Source organism: Delphinus delphis, chromosome 6, assembly GCF_949987515.2.
Source record: "Delphinus delphis chromosome 6, mDelDel1.2, whole genome shotgun sequence".
Taxonomy (NCBI): domain Eukaryota; kingdom Metazoa; phylum Chordata; class Mammalia; order Artiodactyla; family Delphinidae; genus Delphinus; species Delphinus delphis.
In genome coordinates this window covers 62,627,199-62,641,808 of record NC_082688.1, presented here as the reverse complement: position 1 = coordinate 62,641,808, position 14,610 = coordinate 62,627,199, and positions in this window count along the sequence as shown.

Here is a 14,610-nt window from a genome sequence, read left to right as displayed (position 1 = left end):
ACAGGAGAGTTAGGAATTTGGTTGTTCCTAGACAGTAAAAGTTAAACATGCTGTTTACACCAATAATGGAATATGTGATGCTTTTTGCATGTGCATGATATATATTCTACAGAAACCTGACCTTTGGACAAATCCTACAAACATTTCATCTTGCCATTGTGAGAAAAAGGCCACCGTAAAGCATAGGAGAGAGAGAGAAGAGAGAGGAATGAAAAGCAAATGAACAAAGACATTCTTAAAGTGGGGGGGAAAGCACTTTGTAAAAAATAAAGCTGATTTAAATAAACAGCTTTACATTAAGTTAAAAACTAAACTTTTAACTTTCCTGATAACTTAAAATATTTGCTGATAACATGCATTTCCGTTGATTTTTCTTCCTTTTCTTTACAAATAATCTGGTTGATCTTCATCATTTTCCATCTCTTCTTATACCTTTTGTGACTACAGTTCCTCAGGCTCACTTTATTGTTGCTTGGGAATTTTCTAGATTTACATTAACTTTTCGAAGAAATTAAGGAAACTTTACAAGAATTATCCCAGTTCCTAACTTATTGAACCATCTGCCAAATAAATTTTACTTATCAAGATCCTTTGTTTATTCTTTTAAGATGCTACACTGAGAGTTGGTCAGATTTATTATTTTTCTCAAAGAAACACAGATTGAGTTTTAACAGATGTTCAGATGTTTTAATTTTCAGATTTTGCAATTCCCACTTGGCTTTAAAAAGTTCATTCAGTAATGCTGACTTTTACTGGATACTACATTCTCACGCTTGGTTTTTCAGCTGTAAACCACAACAGTACTGGAAAGGAGAGTCTGTGAAGCAAGTAGATTGTGGGAATGGAATTCTCAAATGCCAGTGGGTTCAGAGTGAGGGAACATCCCCTTAACTGGGGAGTGGGAAGTGAGGAGGGATGATAAACAAGCAAACACTTCAAAAAGTAAACTCTCCACTATGGCATTTAGCAACTTGCTCCTTCTCAAACAAATTCTAAATCTTCTTTGACATTTGTAACTATCTTTGATTATAAATAATGACATTTTGTTTTTACTAGGAATTTGCCTGATAAAATTTTAAATGAAAATGTATAGTTTAATATTTGCAGATTCTATTCTTAAGTCAGACCAAATCAAATAGACACTCATACAAAAGTTCAGATACAACCTTGTTAGTCTCACTTCTGTTTTCTTTGTTTTTAATTTTTAAACATTTTTAATTTTTGTATAATTTTTCAAGGTTACACTCCATTTACAGTTACTACAAAATATTGCCTGTATTTCCCATATTATATAATACATCCTTGAGCTTATCTTACACCCAGTAGTTTGTACCTCCCAATTCCCACTCCTACATTTCCCTTCCCCCCCAACCACTAGTGTGCTCTACACGTCTGTGAGTCTGCTTCTTTTATGTTATAGTCACTAGTTTGTTGTATTTGTTAGATTCCACACATAAATTATATCCTACAGTATTTATCTTTGTCTGTCTGACTTATTTCACTTAGCATAATGCTTACTTCTGTTTTCAATGTCAGACTCTTCAAGTAGAACTAAATAGCCTGTGTTTCCTTATGTCAGTGACTCAGCATTTATATCAGTTATTGTTCTAATGTTTCAAGGGGGTGGCACCAAATATATAAGCATTATTTTAAAATTAAATAAAATTATTTGTATCCCTAGGGGATATTGTGCTCAGGATTCTGCTGTGATGGAACTGATTCATGTGAACCAAAATGAAAATGCATGCTTGAAATGATATGGTATAGCATGGTATAACAGATATAAAATATTGGAATTACCAATTGCTATAAATTCATGTTCTAGGTTTTGTGATCTAATATATATTATAGTAATCACCTAGGAAAGGTTTTATTGCATAGACTTTCAAGGTATTGCCACATTCTGAATCCAAGATTGATAGAATTAGAAACACAATTGAAAAAACGGAGTAATTTTTTCCGAAAAAAAGGGGGGTGGGGGAGAAGACACTCTATAATCATTTTATACCTTCTTAACTCTGGCTCAGATGTAATTCCTAGGCATTACTTTGTGGTCTGATTTATTCCTTGCTTTTTTTTTTTTTCTCTTTCACTCCCACCATCTCCTCTGTGTCCCACCAAAATAATATGCCTTGAAAGCTTCCACAAGCCACTTGCTTCTGAACTCCAAACTGAAAGAAATAACACAAAAAAGGCCTTTGGGTGATAAAGGCCTACTAAGATTTCCAGTTATTCAAAGCAATTTGTGCTTAAGCAAAATGTCAGTTTAAGTGTGTTACTTTTTCCATTTGTTGTTTGAGTTGGCCTATGGTAGGCAGGTGAGAGAAATTTTTTCCATTTTCAAATGAAATATTAGTAGTCAAGTAAATTTAATTTGTATTATTCCAGGAATAAAAGGATTTTTATTGATAAAGAAAAACTTCAGAATATAAAAGAATACATCAATAGTCCAATTTTAAAGCAAACTCAATATATATCAAAATGCAGAAGATAAAATGTAACTGACAAAACTCAGAAAATCACAAAGAAAGGGATACTTTCTGCACATAATGTAGAACACCAATCTTACATCAATTGCCAAAACTATCATTATGGTGAAAACCAAGAGGCATTCTCAATGATATGAGAAAAAAATGGCCAGGATATGTGGGTTTTGTTTGTTTGTTTGTTTGTTTTTTCCCCCTCAGTCAAGATCCTAGCAGGAAGCAGATGACACGACACACTCAGGCTGGATAAGGGGGTTATAGAAACACCAAAGGATTCTGCAGCATCTGAAATTAGCAACAGCAGGGAGCCTGTGACCACTTACAAGGCTGAGGGGCAAATGGAGGGACCCTCTTCCAGACTGGCATAGGGTAATGATGAGGACTTCTGGCAGGAGCTGCTGCCCTTTGCAGGACACAAGTCAGGCAACAACTAAGCAGGGAGGGAGTTGTGGAAATAATTACCTTCCCCTCACTTTCCTGCCACTCTTATTTCCTGCCAATGCCCTCACTGGCTGAACCTAACAGGAAGCCAGAAAGCAAGGGAGCCCTAGTAAGACCAGGCTTCCTCTCTCCCTAGACATGGAGCAGGGTACAGAGCTGGGAGTGGACTCTGGAGGGGTAAAAGACATATTCAGCGCACCAGCTTGTCCAAGTCACACCGTAAGAGGTGAATCCAGACACAGAAGAGAAATCTGGAGACAGAAACTGAGCTTCTAATGACCACGTTTACTGCTTCTCCCTAAACTCGAAGTTGCCTTATAGAAGATCCAAAGGGAAAAAAGGATTCCAATTTCAGTGGCAGGAAAAATCACAAAGTACCTAAATACATAAAATATCAACATACATAGGATAAATATAAAATACTCCTTGAGTACATGGAAAAGAATAAAATGCTCCTCACTTGGAATATTGTGAAGATATCATTTTGTCCCAAATCAGTTTTAGACTTAACCTGATCCCAATTAAGTTCTTCATAATATTTTTTAGATTGAAATTTCTTTTAAAGTTGCTTTGAAAGAAAACTACCCCCCCCAAAAAAGCTAAGATTTTTCTAAAGATTATTGAAGAAGGTACTACCCACTCAGTTAGAAACCATAAAATAAAATAGAATTTTAACTATGAAATACATGTTTTTACTAATCAAATTAACAGGGTTTTTCCTCCCTCTCTGTTTTTTTTTTTTGTTTTTTTTTTTTTTTTTTTTTGCGGTACGCGGGCCTCTCACTGTTGTGGCCTCTCCCGTTGCGGAGCACAGGCTCCGGATGCGCAGGCTCAGCGGCCATGGCTCACGGGCCCAGCTGCTCCGCAGCATGTGGGATCTTCCCGGACCGGGGCACGAACCCGTGTCCCCTGCATCGGCAGGCAGACTCTCAACCACTGCGCCACCAGGGAAGCCCCTCCCTCTCTGTTTTAAATATCCAGTGCAAAGACAGATGTGGAGAAAAGAACATTCTCACAGCTGCTGAAAGCATAAATCATATAAACTTTGTGAGGTGTAATCCGGTAATATGGATTAGAACCTTAAATATGTCCATACCCTTTGGCCCAGTAATTCACTTTTTAGTATTTTATCCTTAGAAGGTAATTAGACCACATAATGTTCTATAAACAAGTATTCATAGCATTACAATAGCTTTGTAAACAAAATAAATATTCAATAATACGGAATTTGATAAATTATGGAAAAGTTATGTACTAAAATGCCACATAAACTCTAAAGGCGTTTGTTGAAAATATTGAATAGAATAAATCTGTTTCAAAAAATTCTCTTTTTGGGCTTCGCTGGTGGCACAGTGGTTGAGAGTCTGCCTGCCGATGCAGGGGACGCGGGTTCGTGCCCCGGTCCGGGAGGATTCCACATGCTGTGGAGGGGCTGGGCCCGTGAGCCATGGCCGCTGAGCCTGGCGTCCGGAGCCTGTGCTCCGCAACGGGAGAGCATGGCCCGAGACTCTCACCGCTGTGGTCACAGCGGTCACAGCGCATGGCCGCTGTGACCACAGCGGTGAGAGTCTCGCGTACCGAAAAAAAAAAAAATTCTCTTTTTCCTAAACATGCAGAGGAAAATTGGGGGCAGGGGCCGGGAGATGCACCAAAATGTTAACATATGGTTTTCCCTGGTGGTTAGTTTTGAATAATGTTACGTTTTCTTCTCTTTTTTGTCTCTGTATTTCTCTGATTTTCTGTGTTCAAGAATTGCTTACGTAATCAGAAGGAGGTGTATGTGTGTGTGTGTTTGTGTGTGTATTATTTAGGAAATATTTAATTTTTAGAGATTAACTGCTGAAATTAAAACTCGCTCAGGCTACAGTATAGTGTAATTGTACACTGCTGATGTCCAATGCATATATTTTTTATAAAAGCAGGGAAATAAAGTAGATCCTAACATGAAGAAAGCACTTATGTTAAAGGGAGGGAAATTATGCAGATGGCACAATCTCAGTGTTTTTCTAAATTAGGTCAATTTTGTTAACTATCCCCTAGATAATAACAGAACAGAGTTATTTTACCAAACAAACTTTTGGAAATGGATGACCACAATTTCCTACAATTCTTTTTCAAATAATTAATAAGGGTTACTAATATTAACTGATTAATAAGGGTGTTATATAATAAGCAGTACCACTCCTCTGATGCAGTCACTGGTATAAGTAATAAAAATCTATTTTCATAAATCATACATTTAAAAATATGTGCTACTAGCATAGAATTTAACAGAGCATTGAAGCAAAATATGTATATATAAGGGAACATTGCAAGCCAATCAGAAAATGCTAGCTTATTAAATAATGATGGATAATTAATCTATTTTGAAAAAATACAATTTTATATAATTACCAAACTTGATTTCAGTTGCATTAGAATTAAAAATCTAATGGAGCGGGCTTCCCTGGTGGCGCAGTGGTTGAGGGTTCGCCTGCTGATGCAGGGGACGTGGGTTCGTGCCCCGGTCTGGGAAGATCCCACATGCCGCGGAGCAGCTAGGCCCGTGAGCCTTGGCCGCTGAGCCTACGCATCTGGAGCCTGTGCTCCGCAACAGGAGAGGCCACAACAGTGAGAGGCCCATGTACCGCAAAAAAAAAAAAAAAAAAATCTAACGGATAAAATCATAAACCAGGAGAAACTGTGTAAATATGTAAAAAATCTTAAAAAAAATGGAAGTATTTTATTTCTTATCATAAAAAGAATTGGAAAACTCATGAAGGAAAATATATAGGAATTATAAAATTGAAAACTTTGGTGTTTCAAAAAACATAGATGAAATCTCAAGTGTAAAATTAAAAAAAGAAATCCATTTACTACACATCTAATAGACAATGGACTAATATCCTTTATGCATGAAAAAATCTTCAAAATTGTAAGAACTCTAATAATCCAATAAAAATATGGACACAGGGCTTCCCTGGTGGCGCCATGGTTAAGCGTCTGCCTGCCGATGCAGCGGACACGGGTTCGTGCCCCTGTCTGGGAGGATCCCACTTGGCGTGGAGCGGCTGGACCCGCGAGCCATGGCCACTGAGCCTGCACATCCGGAGTCTGTGCTCCGCAACGGGAGAGGCCGCAACAGTGAGAGGCCCATGTACCAAAAAAAAAAAAAAAATGGACACATATATGGTATAAAATGACAAATGTCTAAACTCATTAATAATCAAACTGCAAACTAAGACAAACATAAGACACTATTTTTCTCTTATCAAAGAATCAAAGTTAAAAATATATAATATTAACTATATTGTGGCAGACACTAATTTCAAGAGAAAGTATAAAAAGGAACTATATTTCTGCAAAGAAAGTTGGCAACATATATAAGTTTTAAGAGTGTCCATTCTTTGAGTTCTATCTTGGGGAATTAACCATATGAAATTATTTAATATACACTAAAAACATGGCTATTCACCCAGATTTACTTATCAGACTGAAAATTAGAACATCCACACGCTGCACATTGGTGTCATAGCTAAATAAATCATGATATTTCCACATCATGGATAATTAAATAGACATGAAATTGAGATTCCAAGAAATGTTAATGAAAACAGCCATAATATATGCTAAGTGAAAATTTAGGGTACAAAATATGTATACAGCAGTGATGATTCCATTTTTGCACATATGTATGCATATGTGACTGAAAAAATTAGAGCTAATAGTTCTTGAGCACTTACTATATTCTAGGCATTGTTCTATGTGTTTTACAAAGTCTGCCACGTATCAATATATTGCCTCTCAGCCCGAAATTCACCCTTTTTGTCTGCTCTGTGAAAAAGGAACTAGGCCCTTTAAGTATTTTTCCTTTACTGTCTAGCACAATGTTAAGTTTTGTCAGTAGAGGGTGCTGGAGAGACATTGCAGGAGAAAAGGGGTTTACTTCTTGTTTCCTAGGCTTCTCTAGCACCTGGGTCCTGCAACACCCGTTGACCAGTGGCTTCCCTTGACACCTGCGCTTCCCTTACAGTCAGTTTTATAGCTAAGCTTCCTGTGAGACACTTCCCTGTGAAAATCTTATATGATCACAGGGGATCTTGATTATTCATTCTTCATTATTAATCTTTCCCTGGTACCCTAGAGGGCAGATTCCAGGCAAGTTCTGCCAGTGTGTCAATGTGTCACCACAGAAAGTTCTTTTCCATTCAGTGAGCCACAACCTGGCCCTATCTAATAAAGTTGGGATGAAAGAAGGGTATGAACTCTTCCTTGAGAGCTCTAATGAGGATTAAGTCATTTAATGCCTCTAAGAACTCTAGGTTATAATTATTATCTCTGTGTTACAAATGAGAAAACTGAGGCATCATATAAAATAATATCGATAAAAACTGATGAGGCCAGAATTTAATCCAAGCACTTTGTCTCCCCTATGCTATACCAACTTTTTGTACTTGCAACCACTATGCTATACTAATTTCTAAAATTTTGAGTGTATTCACACAGATACATAAAAAGACATTGGATGGGTAAGCAGATACATGTAAACAGTAGCTATTGAGGTGGTGAATATTACAGGTGTCTTATTTTATTTGGGAAATTTCCAAATTTCCTTCAATATGAAAATATTAATTTTAGAATCAGAAGCATATACATATTTAGGTTAAGAATGAAATTCTGACGAATCCTTTCTGGACTAAAGATATTTCAGTCTTTCCATGAAGCCATGCTACCAATAAAAAAAGTGCAGACTCAAACTATTCTGATAACTAAAGCCGCTCTTATTTCTACAGCCCTTACCTTAAGCTCTTTTCTGGTGTACAGTATGTATCACTAAAAACATAATTCCAATCTTCCATGATATCTGTGCTTATAGTCCATTCAGCAACAAGGCAAGAGTAACTATAGCTAAGTTTTAATTTGCATAATTACAATCCTACACAAATAAAAACCATTCATTATGGTTATTCCTGGCCTGGCTCTAGTATAGATCATTACCCAGACTATATAGCTAATATTATTAACATTGTAGAGTACATTTATAATAAGTTTCAGGAAGCTAAACTATGAACATTATTTTCCAATTTCAAGTTATGTAAAGTTTTCCATCATTACTCAGGGAAGTCTCTTTTTTAAATAACGATTTCTCCCGATTTCCTTTTTTTTTTTTTTTTTTTTTTTTTTGCGGTACGCGGGCCTCTCACTTCTGTGGCCCCTCCCGTTGCGGAGCACAGGCTCCGGACGCGCAGGCTCAGCGGCCATGGCTCACGGGCCCAGCCACTCCGTGGCATGTGGGATCCTCCCGGACCGGGACACGACGCGCATCCCCTGCATCGGCAGGCGGACCCTCAACTACTGCACCACCAGACTACCGAATTCTTTATATCACATTTGATAACTAGCTTTCTCCTTTTCCATTGTATTACAATCTGTGACATTTTCCCCTTCTTATTCCTGAAATACAGTTCCTTCATGGGACACCTGTCAGTCTGAGAGAATCAATCTCCTAACCTGCCTGATATTCTTACTCCCAGAATGTTCAGTGTCGATACCAACATTATTTTTTGTTTTAAAAGAAAAAAAGGAATATGAACTTTTCCTGATACTTCTCCATGTATTCTCTCAACATCATTGGAATAATTATCTCTCAGATATTAACAAAATATAAGCAGACATTTTAAAGAAATTTATAGTCACTTAAGAGAACATCAATTCAAGCTCATTGTCTTAGAACAGTTGGGACAGAATACTGTTTTCAACTGTCCCACAGATTATAAGGTTTATGAGAATCATACATGATCATTGGGGGTCTTGCTTATTTATTCTTTACTATTAATCTTTTCTTCACACATGCGTTATACATTCAATTACTCAATCAACAGATAGTTATAGAGTTAGAAATAGTGCCTGGAAAAGAGAAATAGATATTCAGTTGGTAGATGGTTAATACAAGCAAAATTTGTATACAACAAATAGGAATACAATATAATAGGATTTTATAGTAATAATACCTTAATCCTCCATGCTAAGAAACTGCTCAAATCATTTAGTCATCTGTGGCTAAAACAATTGACTTAATTCTTGCCCTCTCCATATTTCTTTTCTTTCTTCATTGCCCAGATTCTGTTTTTGTGAGTTCCTCAATGCTCTTGTCTTTCACCACCTGAGCTAGAGTGTTTCTCATGTGTAAAGACCTTACTACTATTTTGAGAAATTTTTTATTCACTATATCTTCAATTATTTATTTTAAATGTATTTTTTAATGATCTGTACTGCGTTTTTGTTTCCTCTGATATACTCTGCTATGAGACTATACTAGATTCTTATTGCCAATAAAGGCGTTGCTTTTTAATTGTTGAAGTTGTCTCTATTACAGGTGTCTGTTTATCTTGCTGTGTCTCCTTGATTGTTCCTTCTTCTAAGGATCTAAGTGGCAGATCCCTTCTTTTTTGTGGGAAGAATAACTTCTAGATTGACCCTGAGTAGTAAGAGATTTCCTGATGCCCAGAAACGTGTGTCATCATACCTTCTGTGATAGATTAAAGGTGGACACAATTTCTTTGCTAAGCCTCTCATTAAGAGGTGAAGAATCTCATCCCCCTGGGCTAGCCTTAGTGACTTGTTTGACCAACAGGATACAACAGAAGTGACGTTCCAGGTATTCTAGGGCTAAGTCATAAGAAGCCTTGCATCTTAAGCCCAGGTCTCTTGGAACATTCCCTCCTGGGAGCTCTGGCCAGTCAGGAAAAAGCCTAACTATCCAGAGACCACCATTCTGGAGATGCCATGTATAGATGCTCTAGTCAGCAGTGCCAGCTGAGCTCAGCCTTCTAGCCATCTCTGCCAAGGTGACAAACATGTAAATGAAGCCACCTTAAACCCTCCAGACCATCCTACTCACGGTATTCACGCCATGTGAAACAGAATAATCACCCAGGCCAGCTGGAATTCCTAACCTACAAAATCATGAGATATTAAAAAATGGTTGTTTAAGCCACTAAGTTTGGGTATAGTTTGTGATACAGCAATTGATAACTAGAACTTACCTCCTTGACTGGAGAAGTTTGGTGGTTTTAGTCTTTAAGCATTTCACAACCATTTTAATGTCAGCAACTCTAATATGGTAGAGGTTATAAAATTCTGCTTTCTACAGAGAGAATTGGAATGCAGTGACATTGGTTCATCAGGTGAAGTAGAACTAAAGAATGTCCAGTTTGCCATTTTATTAAGTAAATTTAAAGTCAGTTCAACTGGAAAAATATCTCCTGGCAGTGTTACCCTTGTGGAGCTTTATTTATATAGAATAAAACACTAAGACATTTCTCCAGGGTTAGGGCAAGGGATGTGAAGGAAGTTAGGGAGGCAGAAAAGTTCAAAGCACATTAGGCAATTTATGGGTTTATCAGATAACAAAATTCCTGATTTCTTGAAGTCCTTTGTTTTTTGTGTTTTTTCCCCTAAGTAAGCAATGTTTCTTGCTGCCGCCATCATCACTATTTCATACTTGCATATGTGAGATAAAATCTTGCCTCCTAAACTGAAGATAAGAAGAAATATGAAGAGCTGTACTAGAACATGAGCTATCATCTCCATCTGAATTTGAAAGATGAGCTCATTAGAATCCTTATCTAAGGACACAGCTAAGAGTATTGTTCTTCAGGGAAGTGATTCCCAAACTAGGCTATGCATCAGAATCACCCAGAAAGCTTTTTTAAATACTTTTTTCCAAAAATTATGATGCAGAATCTGAGAATATGTATGTATATATTGGACAAGACTCTTTAGTGTAAAAAACAAAACAGAAACAACAAGCAAAGTTAAAAAAGAGAAAAAAACAGAAAAAGCAACTCAAACTGACTTAAGCAAAAGAAGGGGGGAATTTATTAATTTACATAACTGAATAGTCTACTCTTTTAGATGTTTCTACTGGGCTATGCTGTCTACTTCTAAATAACATGAGTAGTTTCAGTTCTTCATATTTTGGCTGTAGGACTTATCTATTGACTTCCTGCTATGGAAGATGAGGACTTAGTTTATCACCAATTTCTGTCCCTTGTAAGCCTCTCTGAACCCCTCCACACTCATGCTTCCTCTCTCATGGTGTGTAATATAGTTCAATATTCAAGGTTCTATTTCTACAAGCAACATGGCGGCCATTCAGACATGAGCCATGTAAGTACTCATTTTTAGTTCACACACAAACTCTCTCTTAGAAGTGTTAATCTTCTCTCAGCTTGTTCAAAGACATTGTCTTCAATGAATTTCATCTTTTTTTTTTTTTTTTCATCTGGATTGTTTGTCCTCTAAGACAGATGTTGTCTTGGGATCTCCTTTTGCCTCCTCTCTCTTCTAATCAATCTTTCACTTTCTGACTCCCATTTCTTGCACTTTCTTGATTTATTCCCTTAAAAATAAGACCAGTGGAAGATAATCTTTTGAGACGCCGCACACTTGAAAACTGTTGTTAGATACCCTTCTAACAGATAGCTGAGATCAGTTAGATAGCTGAGTTTAGAATTATACATTGGAAATCTTATTCTCTTGGAATTTGAAGGCTAATCACCTTTGTCTTCTAGCTCCCAGAATCACTATTGCTTAAGTTCAATGCCATTGTGATCCTTGATCTTTTATATGAAACATCTTTTCCTCTTGAGAAGTGTGTACACTCATCTTTTTTTCTAAATGTCTGAAATTTCACAGGCATGTGCCTTGGTTTAGGTCTGTTTTGGTCCATTTTGCTGTCAGGGGACTTTAGAGTCTGAAGACTCATGACCTTTAGTTCTGGGAAATTTTCTTGGATTATTTATTTAGTGATTTTCCTCCCTCTGTTTCTTTTGTTCTCTATCTTTGCATCTCTGATTACTGTAAATTTGGACTTCCCAGACTGATGCTCTTCTTTTCTTATCTTTTTCCTATGATTTTCCACTTTTTGTCTTGTGCCTTATCTCCTGGCAAATTTCATCTTAATAATCAAAATGTCTATTGCAGTTTTTCATTTCTATCATTGTTTTAAATTCCCAGACCCCTTTTGTTTTCTCTTTTTAAAAATCATGTTATTTTTTATGGATGAAATCTCTTTTTTTCTTTGAACTTTAAGTGTGTTTTCCTGGTTTTGTTTTTACATTTTCCTCTTCCTATGTGGTTCCTTCCAAGTTTCTTCTCATTCAATAAGTTTAGGTTTCTCTCATGTTTGAGCCTTTCCTCACACACTTGATGTTCTGTGACTCTCTAGTGGAAAATATTATGACCATTCACAAAATAATTCTGTCTTCGCACCCTGTTAAAGTAGAGTAGATGGCCTCCAATGACAGCTGCCAACAGTTCCTCCCGTTGCTGTCTACCTCTCCTCACTCAAATAAAGACTGACCAACATAGTGCAGCAGATGTGACACCAGTTTCAGACATAGGCCTTAAGAGGCCTGATAACTTCTGGTTTGGGAAGCATCCTTTTTGAAATGCTCTTACCACCATATACAGAAGCCCAGCCTAGCCTACTGAGTAATGAGAGACCACATGGAGAGATTAGCCACATGGAAGAGATGCAAGGCTCTCCAATCAACAGCTGACGCCAACTGCCATTTACGGGAAAGGGGCCATATCTTGGCTGTTTCAGCCTCTGCTGAGGTCTTGGTTGAATGCAGCCCCCTCATTGACTCCAGCTGACACCATAGGGAGCAGAAGAATCACTGCACTGAGCCCAGCCAACCTTTAGAATCATGAAAAACAATATACCAATACATACTATGTCAGGTCACCAAGCTTTGGGGTAATAGATAACTGATATAGGAGGGTATTGTATATCCCCTGTTTATGACATTAGGCTTAGCCATGTGACATGATTTAACCAATGAAATGTTACCAGAAGTGATGTCTGTCACTTCTGAGCTTTAAGAGTCAGTGCATGGTTTGCCATGCTCTTTTCTAAATGCAAAAGTCAGCAATATTTCTGATAGAGCCTATTCCCCAGAAGCCTAGGTCTCAAATAGAAGCTGAGTTTGAGAGAAGCACTGTGATTATCAGCGACTGAGACTTGGAGATCATTTGTTATTCCAGTACAACCTAGCCTTTCCTGCCTTTTACAGACACTAAATAGCAAAGGAGAAACTTGTGCACATGGCAAGTGTGGGATTCACTGCATGGCAGTCTGGCAGGTGGTCCCGGCTCCTTCAGACCTGAAGGTCTTATTTCCCCAGCTGCTAGACATACTGCCAGTCCTCAGCTGTCATCTGGAAATTGCCCTCAATTAGAGAAAACTTCTTCACCAAGGTAATGCCCTCTCCTTAGGGGATACCAGCATGAAGGCATATAAGCACATCCCTTTGTAATAATGCAGGACACCTTTGAAGGACCATCCCTGCTTCAGAACTCTCATGGGATCAGCTTGAGATGTGATCACAACTCCACTACCCCTCCCCAAAACTCCTTCCTTCCCTTTTCTTTCTTCCATAGATGTGGTTACCATGGATACTCCCTAATTAACTTCCTGCAAGGTAATCTCCATTTCAGAATCTACTTCCCGGGGAATCTAACCTACAATAGTTTATTTTATATATGTATATAAATAATTTTTATTGACGTATAGTTGATTTACAGTGTTCTATTAGTTTCAGGTATACAGCAAAGTGGTTCATATATATATATATATGTTCTTTTTCAGATTCTTTTCCATTAAAAATTACTATAAGATATTGAATATAGTTCTCTGTGCTATACAGTAGGTCTTTGTTGTTTATCTGTGTTATATATAATAGTGTGTATCTGTTAATCCCAGACTCCTAATTTATCCCTCTTCCCACCCTTTCCCCTTTGGTAGCCATAAGTTTGTTTTCTATGTCTGTGGGTCTATTTCTCTTTTATAAATAAGTTCATTTGTACCATTTTTTTGGATTCCACATATACGTGATATCATATGATATTTGTCTTTCTCTGTCTGACTTCACTTAGTATGATAATCTCTAGGTCCATCCATGTTGCTGCGAATGGCATTATTTCATTCTTTTTTGTGGCTGAGTAATATTCCATTTTATATATATATATATATATACACATATATATATATATATATATATATATATATCTCACATCTTTATCCATTTGTGTGTTGATGGACACTCAGGTTGCTTCCATGTCTTGGCTGTTGTAAATAGTGCTGCTGTGAACATTGGGGTGTACGTATCTTTTCGAATTAGAGTTTTCCTCTTTTCCAGGTATATGCCCAGGAGTGGAATTGCTAGATGATGTGGTAACTCTATTTATAGTTTTTAAAGGAAACGCCGTATTCTTCTCCACAGAGGTGTACCAATTTACATTTCCACCAACAGTGTAGGAGGGTTGCCTTTTCTCTATTCCCTCTCCAGCATTTGTAATTTGTGGACTTTTTGATGATGGCCGTTCTGACTGGTGTGAGGTGATACCTCATTGTAGTTTTGTTTTTGTTTTCATTTTTTTTAATACAGCAGGTTTTTATTAGTCATATATTTTATACATATTAGTGTGTATATGTCAATCCCAATCTCCCAGTTCTTCCCACCACCACCCCCCCATTGTAGTTTTGACTTGAATTTCTCTAACAATTGGAAATGTTGAGCAAGCTACAATAGTTTGTTTTATAAATTTTTATTATTAACGAAATTTTCGAGAGCACATAATATCAGTATCTTTAGGAATTTATCTTGGATTGATTGGAGTTTTCAATAAAGAGTTT